Below are 8,069 nucleotides of genomic sequence, written 5' to 3' on the forward strand. Positions count from 1 at the left end.
GTTTATAGCAGTTTTATTCTTAATTACTGAATCATGGAAGCAACCAAGATGCCCTTTAGTAGATAAATGGTTGATAAACTGGCACATCCAGACAATGGAATATTATTCAGCACTAAGTAGAAAGCTGTGGGTTTGGGGGGCGGGGTTTATTGTTGTTATGGTTGTTTTTAGTACCCAGGGGTGCTTTACCACTAAGCTACATTCCCAGCCATTTTAAATTTGAACTTGCAATCCTCCTGCCTCAGCCTACCCAGCTGCTGGGATTACAGGTGTGCACCACCGTGCCCCGTGAAATCTGTGTTTTTTAACCCTAAACAGACTCAGGTGCATTCACATACACACAACCCAAACAGAATATGCCTGGGGCACAGCAAGCTGCCAGTAAGCTCCAGAACCCAAGTTCTGATCACAGGAATGACACGGTAACAGCAACAGCCATCATCATAATGTTGAAGTAGCCATACTCGAGCCCAACAGACCGAGGGACAAATCCCAGCTCTAACACGACTAATCTCAGGGACAAATAACTCTGCTGGGTCTCAATCTGATAAGTCAGAGCCCTGAGCAAGATAAAATGGAGAGTGTCTGGCACATGGTATGTGCTCAGCAGAAGGCAGCCTTGGAGCTGTGTGGCTCAGATGTCCCTATGAGAAAGGACTTGCTGTTCAGCCACAAGGAGCACAGTGAGCCCCCAGCTGCAGCACCTTCCAATATGCCTCAGCTTCTGAGCTGAGGCCAGCTCTTTCCAGGCAGCCCCCAGCTAATGACTAAGCATAGCAGAGAACTGGCCAGGCCAGTTCCATCTAACAAGGAACTTCCCCAAGTAGACATCTGTGTCAGAGCTCCCCCTTGGACTGGTTGAGAACATCCCAAGTCCTCCCTGCCTAGTCCTGCTTCTTTCCCTTTTTATCACTCTCAGGCATCCCTTTCCTCTGCCTCCTCTTCTTGGGTCCTCTGAAAAGATGATGCTAACACATCTTTCTTTTCCTTCTTCTCCGTTTCTGCACCTGCTGCATGAAATAGTAGTAACAGAGAGGTTTTCATAGAACTTCGCTTGAGGGCCTTCAGATTTTTAATCCCCTTGTGTTCTCCAAAGTAATCAGGAATAGTCAGGGATCTTCTGGAGCAACCAGTGGAAATAGACTCTAGTTAATTTAAGAAAAGGCACAAGAATGTACCGGAATGCCATAGGATACTCAGAGAACTTAACAAGAAGTCAGAGTACCAGACTGAAAAAGAAAGAACGCAACAGTTTATGATCTCCTGGAATTAGTAAGCTCTTTTCTTTAGAACACCACTGTTGACATCAACAAACTCCAGGCAAATTTTGGTGCTTCTAATGTCCCAGTGTTCAAATTCCAAGGAGAAGGTGTCTCATTGGCCAGGCGGAGGCAGGGCATTTGGGAAAGCAACCCATGGAAATAGAAAGCAACTCTCCTTCCATTAAAGCAGCATCCAAAGCAAGATCAGAGGGAGAGAAACATGCTCACCTGTCCAAACCCAAAGAACGGACTGACACACAAAGGTGCAGTCAGGCTTTAATGACGGTCTTGCAAGATCAGGTATCAGGGGCAGGGGGGAGCAGGCACACCCCAGCCTGTTACAATCAGCATTTTATCCCCTAGAGCACAAGGTCACCCCCTGCTTCCTCCTTCCACAATGGCTTGAGTACTGTGGGGTACACCATCTTCCAAGATGTTGAAACATCCCCTAGGTTTTACTGTCTCCTGATGGGTTAAAGAAATAGACCTTTAGTTGTTCCTACTTGCTTTTGTTTTGTTGTGGCAGGAAGGTCTTGGGATTGAGTGCATTTGGGCACATGTGGAGTTTATCTTTGTTGGTCAGGCCAGCCCCTTCCCCCTGACCTCCTGTTTGTCAAGGGGCTGTGAGGCTGTCAATTGCTGGTAAACATTTGTTCTATTTCCTCTTCAGCCGACTTTCTTACATCCTCAGTAATTGTACATAAAATACTGTATTCTGAAAATGGACCACTGAACTTCCTATTTCTCACAAGGGTACCTGTCATCAGAAGGTGACTAGATCTACCAAATGGCTAACTCTACCCAGAGAATTTCATAGAACCCAATGGGAAGAGAAAAAAATGTACCTTGCCTCAATTCTTACCAAGAGCTCAAAGCGGTGTGTCTCTCTCATATGAATTTCATTTGACATGACAGGAGCCATCTTGAATGTTAACCTCCAGGATTTCCCCCCCGAGTAACCCTAACTAGGCTCCCAGCAAACTATAAATAGACAAAACAATTAGCATAGTGTATGAGACTTTACAACAGACCCTGCCACCAGGAATATGTATGACTCTCTGATGTTAACTTACAATAAGCCAGGTAGGTGCATTCTGGCTAAGATTTAAAAAAAAAAAATCACTTCTGTCCTAGCCATATATAAATCCCTTCTTTCTGACCCAGAGTGCAGTGATCTAACTGATCTTGCTGCTGACCAGGACCACCCTTCTGTCAGTAAGTGTCTGAATAAATTGCACTCTGTGCCATCCTAGATCTGCCTGCCTTTTTTCCTTTCGCCTCGGGGCACCTTGGAGTCAGTTATGCTCTGGGACTGGGTTGTTTCAGAACAGTCAGTAATGCATTTCCACCGCTTCACTCCTGCCTAAGCCACCATCGGTTCCTCCCCTAAGTGTCTGAGCCTCTTGGTTACATTGTCATTATGTCTAATCTTAAAATTTGTCATCCCCCACAGTATCAATAAGGACTTGAGAAGGACATACTCAAAACACTTTCAAAAACTCTGATTTTTTTTTTTAATGTAATAAGCCTCCCTCCCTTCCCCCCCAAAGAGAACAGTCCCTCCCCACTCAATCCCTCCTCCACTTCTGTGATAGAGGACAATCTACCTTGAGAGTACTGATTGGATTTCATCATCAGGCCCTCAGAGATCTCAGGATTTATCGAGATTATTAAAAGTCATTTCATATCCCTTTAACTTTGATGAAACACCTCATCTCCACACAAAATGACTTCCCATGGTTGGGGAAATCCATTAGCTTGCAGCAACACCCACCAGGAGGCCCATAGCAGGTGATGTAGATTCCCTGCCCAAGTGCTCTGGGCAGGTGTTCACCTTTAAAGGCTAAAGGCTCCTGCCTGCCCATACCCTTGGCGCTCTATCTAGGTATTTTTGTGGGGTTTTGTTTTGAGGGATCAAAACAAAACCAACCTAGAAGTACAGAGTTCATGATCCTGGGAGGAGCTCTCATCCAATGACCCACAGGGATTTGCTAAGTGCACCGCTCCCTTGCCTCTGGGGGAGGTGCCCTATCCTACATGGTCTCCCAAAGTTTCTCAGCAGTCATTTTTGAAATTGACCTTTACCAAGAGCCTCCCCTTTCCTACCTCCCCACTCTATGGGTGTTTATTTGGGTCACCTCCAAATAGATTATTTGCATGTAAATCCTTGTCTCAGATTGTGTTTCCACAGAAGTAGACAAAACCCATTTTTATTAAAGTTTCTCCCAGAAAGACTTAGAGGACTGCAGCACCCCTCTACTGCTGGCTGAAGTCCAGGAGGGAAGTCCCAGGCAGAGCCCCTGGCAGCTGAGGGAATCCTGCCTGTGCAAACCACCCACCTTCTCCCCAAAATGAGCCAGAGGCCCAGTTCCTGTGTCAGAGCCACAGGTTCTGCTCTCAAGACCTGGGGGTGCCCACAGAAGGCTGCTGGGAATGGAAGGGATGCAGATGCCAAGAGCCTTTCACTGCTTATAGGCACATTTCACACTGACAGGCTACCGGGGGTGTAGCACTATTTTTATTTAAAATGCCAGTTGCTATGGTAACATTCACATGACCCAATACTTATTCTAAGTCACACAGAAAATACCCTTGGGAAGGAAGAGAGAAGCCCCATGTGAATGCAGTCCAGCCCAATGCCTGGAAAGATAAGTCAACCCAACATACCTTGTCTCCAGTTGTCCCCACAAAAAAAAAAAATCTGCCTGCCTGTTTCTTCAGTTTCACTTTGCAATCCATAAAAAGGTTTAGAGACAAATGGGGACTGTGGGGTCCTGTCCAGGTGGCCTGGCAAGCTGCAGTATCTCTTTGGATATCATGAATTTCCTCTGGAGTAACCTCAGCCACATGTCAAGACTTGAGTGCTTAGAACAATGGTCAGCCCTGGACATAAGGTAATGAAGCTGCCATTGAAAGCCTGCTGACCATCTTACTCAACTTCCCACGGTGCATAGGGAGTTCGCATCCCCAAGGCCCTGCAGCGGAGAAACCAGGGTGCCCAGAAGTCTGGGTAGGACCAAGTCACCTGGAGGGCACCTCCACCCCAAGGAGGAAAGGGGAAAAAAAAAACTGAAAGAAATTGGCTTGGAAGGACCCAGGGAAAGTTTGTTCTATAGCAACCTCACCCCTGCAAGTCCCCCTTGCCATATCCCTGGCCCATGTGGATTTCAAATTTCTTTGTACCTTGAGTGGTGTCCTTACTTCTCCATTAGCAAAAGCCCATGGCTGGCAATGCTAACACAGCTGAAGCTTTCAAACACTGAGGACCTGGTAGGCTTTGGACAGAGGCTACAGTGGTTTAGCACACTTTGGGCCTCACCACCCTACCCTTGCTGTGCTAGTTAAGTTACTTTCTAGTTCTAACCTTGAGATTTTATCTATAGACTGGGAAAAACAGAACCCAACTCAGATTTTTCAGGAGACTTCAGTAATAATTATAAGGCACCTGATGCACAGAGTACCTAATGAATAATTGTTAATGATGGTGAGATGTGGTCGGCTCTGACCATTTTGTTTTTCCACTTTTTTGTTACTGTAACAAAATGTCTGAGGCAGGCTAACTTTATAAAAAAGTTTATTTAGCTCACTGTTTTGGAGGCTGAAAGCCCAAAATTGGGTAGTTTCATGGGTTCAGACTCTAGTGAGGCCCTAAGGCAAATGAATGACACACTGCTGGAACATGTGGGTAAGAAATCAATTTTCCAAAACATGAAGGCAGAGAGGAGCTGGAGTCCCACAATCATTCAAGGGCATCTGCCTTCAGTGACCTAAGAACCCCCCACTAGGTGTCAATATATATATATATATATTTTTTTTTTGGTACCAGGGATTAAACCCAGGAGCACTCGACCACTGAGCCACATCCCCAGCCCATTTTTGTATTTAGAAGCAGGGTCTCACTGAGTTGCTTAGAGCCTCTCTAAGTTGCTGAGGCTGGCTTTGAACTCACAATCCTCCTGTCTCAGCCTCCTGAGCTGCTGGGATCACAGGCGTGCACCACTGTGCCTGGCCCAGTCCCCACCTCTTAATGTTTCCATCATCTCTAACATCGCCACACTGACGATACAGCCTCCAACACAGGAACCACACCCACACCATTGCAACCATCCTTGAAGAGCACCAACTGGACAAAACAGTCTGTCAAAGGGGAATGAGGGGAAGGGAGGGGGTGCAGGAAATAGGAAAGACAGTGGAATGAATCTGACATAACTTTCCTATGTATGTATTTCAATAGACCACAGTGAATCTCACCATCATGTACATCCACAGAAACTAGTTTTTAAAAATAGTAACTGCAGGTAAATGACAGAAAGATCCATAGAGGGAAGGGAACGGGGCGGGGGAGATGGGGGGATGGAAGGGGAAGGAAAAGTCCTGGGGACTGAATTAGAATAAGATAACACTTCATGCTTTCATAATTATGTCACAATAGAGTCTACTGTCATGTATAACTAAAAAGAACCAGAAAAATAAAAAAAACAATTGAAAATCATTTTTAAGTGTTTATTTTAAAATAAAAATGATTTTAAAAAACAAGTCTGACTCAGTCCGTTTTGGAAAGACCCCAACCTAAGATACCACATCACATTATATGGGGAAAATGAGGGAGATGCATATCAAGCTCTCAGCACAATGACCACTTTGTTAAACATCTAGTACAAATTATTAAATGTAGTACTTGGGGATGGAGTGGAGTTTACCTATGTATTTACTTTGTACATTTGTGAGCCCATTAGGTATTCTATATATCCCTTGATCTGGGAGGTGTCTAGCTCAGGATTAAATCTGGTTATCAATGCTATAAAGCTATAAATGCTCCTCCAAATTATTTTTTTTTAATTTTTGATACAGAGGATTGAACCCAGGAGCACTTTACCACTGAGCTACACACCCCTAGTCATTTTTATTTATTTTGAGACAGGGTCTAAGTTGTCTAGAGCCTAAATTGCAGAGGCTGGCCACTTTATCCTCTTTATCCTCCTGAGACACTGGGATTATAGGCACCCAGCTCCTCCATCAAGTTCTTGATACTCACACAGATCATTGAGAAGAAATCTATTTTGTAGATTAGTGTTTCTAATAAAATTCCCACATAACTCAGAACAGAGGTTGTATGAAGCAGGTAAGACCTTAGGCAAAATTACAATCAGCACCCTCCTCCTCCTCCTATCTTTCAGGCAGGCTCACTGTTCTCCCTAAATCTGCCTTAGCCCAGCTATCAAAAATAAAACTATACACGAACCTATTCATACTAAGGTGTGACTGACCACCTTCCATTGCAGCAGGGATCCCTCACTGAGGAGAATGAGCATGTGCCTTGGCTGTCTCAGAGGATGTCTGGAAGTAGATCACACTTTGACAAGGCTTAAAATTTCTTTTGAATACCCTGCTTCAGCTGGGTGTTTCATGTAGCTTTTGGAATTCTACTCTTTAGTGGACCTCTATTTTAGAAAATAGAATTGGGGTCAACAAACCTACAAACATGTTCACTAGGAGTCACATTTTCCAACCTCTAATAGGAAACTCCTTGATTTTGTTTCATCTGTTGACTTTTGTGTCCTCAAATTCTACAGGGCTGCTTTGTTGTGTTTTAAGAAAATAAATCAGACACATGCAACAGAATATTTGAATTAGAAATTTAAAGAGAGGTCTGCCTTCTCCACCCACAGCTCCCTTTCCTATTTAGAATAGAGATCCTAAAACTTTAGTATAGAGGAAGAGTTGTAGGGAAGGGAGATTAAAAAAAAAATGCAATTCCCCAGTCCACACCAGGAGGCCAATTCTGTGGGTCTAGGATAGGCTTTGAGATTCTTTTACAAACTGAGATGCTGGCCATTCCAACAAAGGTCATCTTTAGATTCTCATTTTGTCCCTTTAAATTAGCATTTCTTAAAGAAAGGTGTCCCTAGAACACCCCTCTGCCCACCTATGCCCTGGTTCCCCTAAGCTCCCAGAGGTATTTGAACAGATCAGAGAATGCCGCTTCTTGCCTGTCAAAGGTGAACAGTTTAAAAATCCAGTGCTTCACAAAGAAATGTGTACCTCAAGGATTAAAAGCCCACAAATGAACCAGTTGGCTCAGTTCTAGTCTATTGCATGAATATGATTTTTTAAATCCGTGATTATTTATAGACATTCCAGGAGTAGGAGCCTGCCATAATGTACACCCTCTGAAAAGAGCATGTACTACATCAAATAGGAACAGAAGGCACAGGCTGCCCCTTGGAGGTGTTTGACATGGACCTGGCAGGTATATGCTCTGCAGACAGGAGCTCTTGGGATTTTTCTGACATCAGAAGAACAACCCTGCATTCCATCCAGTATTTCTTCTCAGGAATACCAAACATGTGCACCCCCACTCTTCTTATTTAGCACACAATCATTTCCATTTGGATCAAGATTCAAAAAAAAAAAAAATAGAAACTGTTGGCATCAAGATAGCTAATGATAAAAATAAAATTTTCTAAAGGATTATTACTAGAGAGTCCATTGTCGATCACCTTTCAACATGACCCAGGGCTGCCACACCACCCAGCTCATTCGTTGGTTCCACTGGGTCTAAACAGAAGCTTCCTCCTTCACAGTGGGTTAAGGAGAGACTCTGGAGAATGGGAGCCTCCAGGTCTGCACACGCATTTAGCGCTGCAGACTATACCAAGAGGAAGACAAGGACCAGGAGCCAGGAAACCCTGTGATTACAGTTAGAGAAAAAGCTCCACTTGAAATTATATTACAGCGCTCCTGTACATATTGACTTTCCCCAGGGATCAATCTTCTTCCTTCATGTTCCCGTCCTCCTCCATCAAT

The sequence above is a fragment of the Marmota monax genome, unplaced genomic scaffold (assembly GCF_021218885.2).
Source record: "Marmota monax isolate L192 unplaced genomic scaffold, Marmota_monax_Labrador192_F-V1.1 WCK01_AAM20220418_F8-fsc00021, whole genome shotgun sequence".
Taxonomy (NCBI): Eukaryota; Metazoa; Chordata; class Mammalia; order Rodentia; family Sciuridae; genus Marmota; species Marmota monax.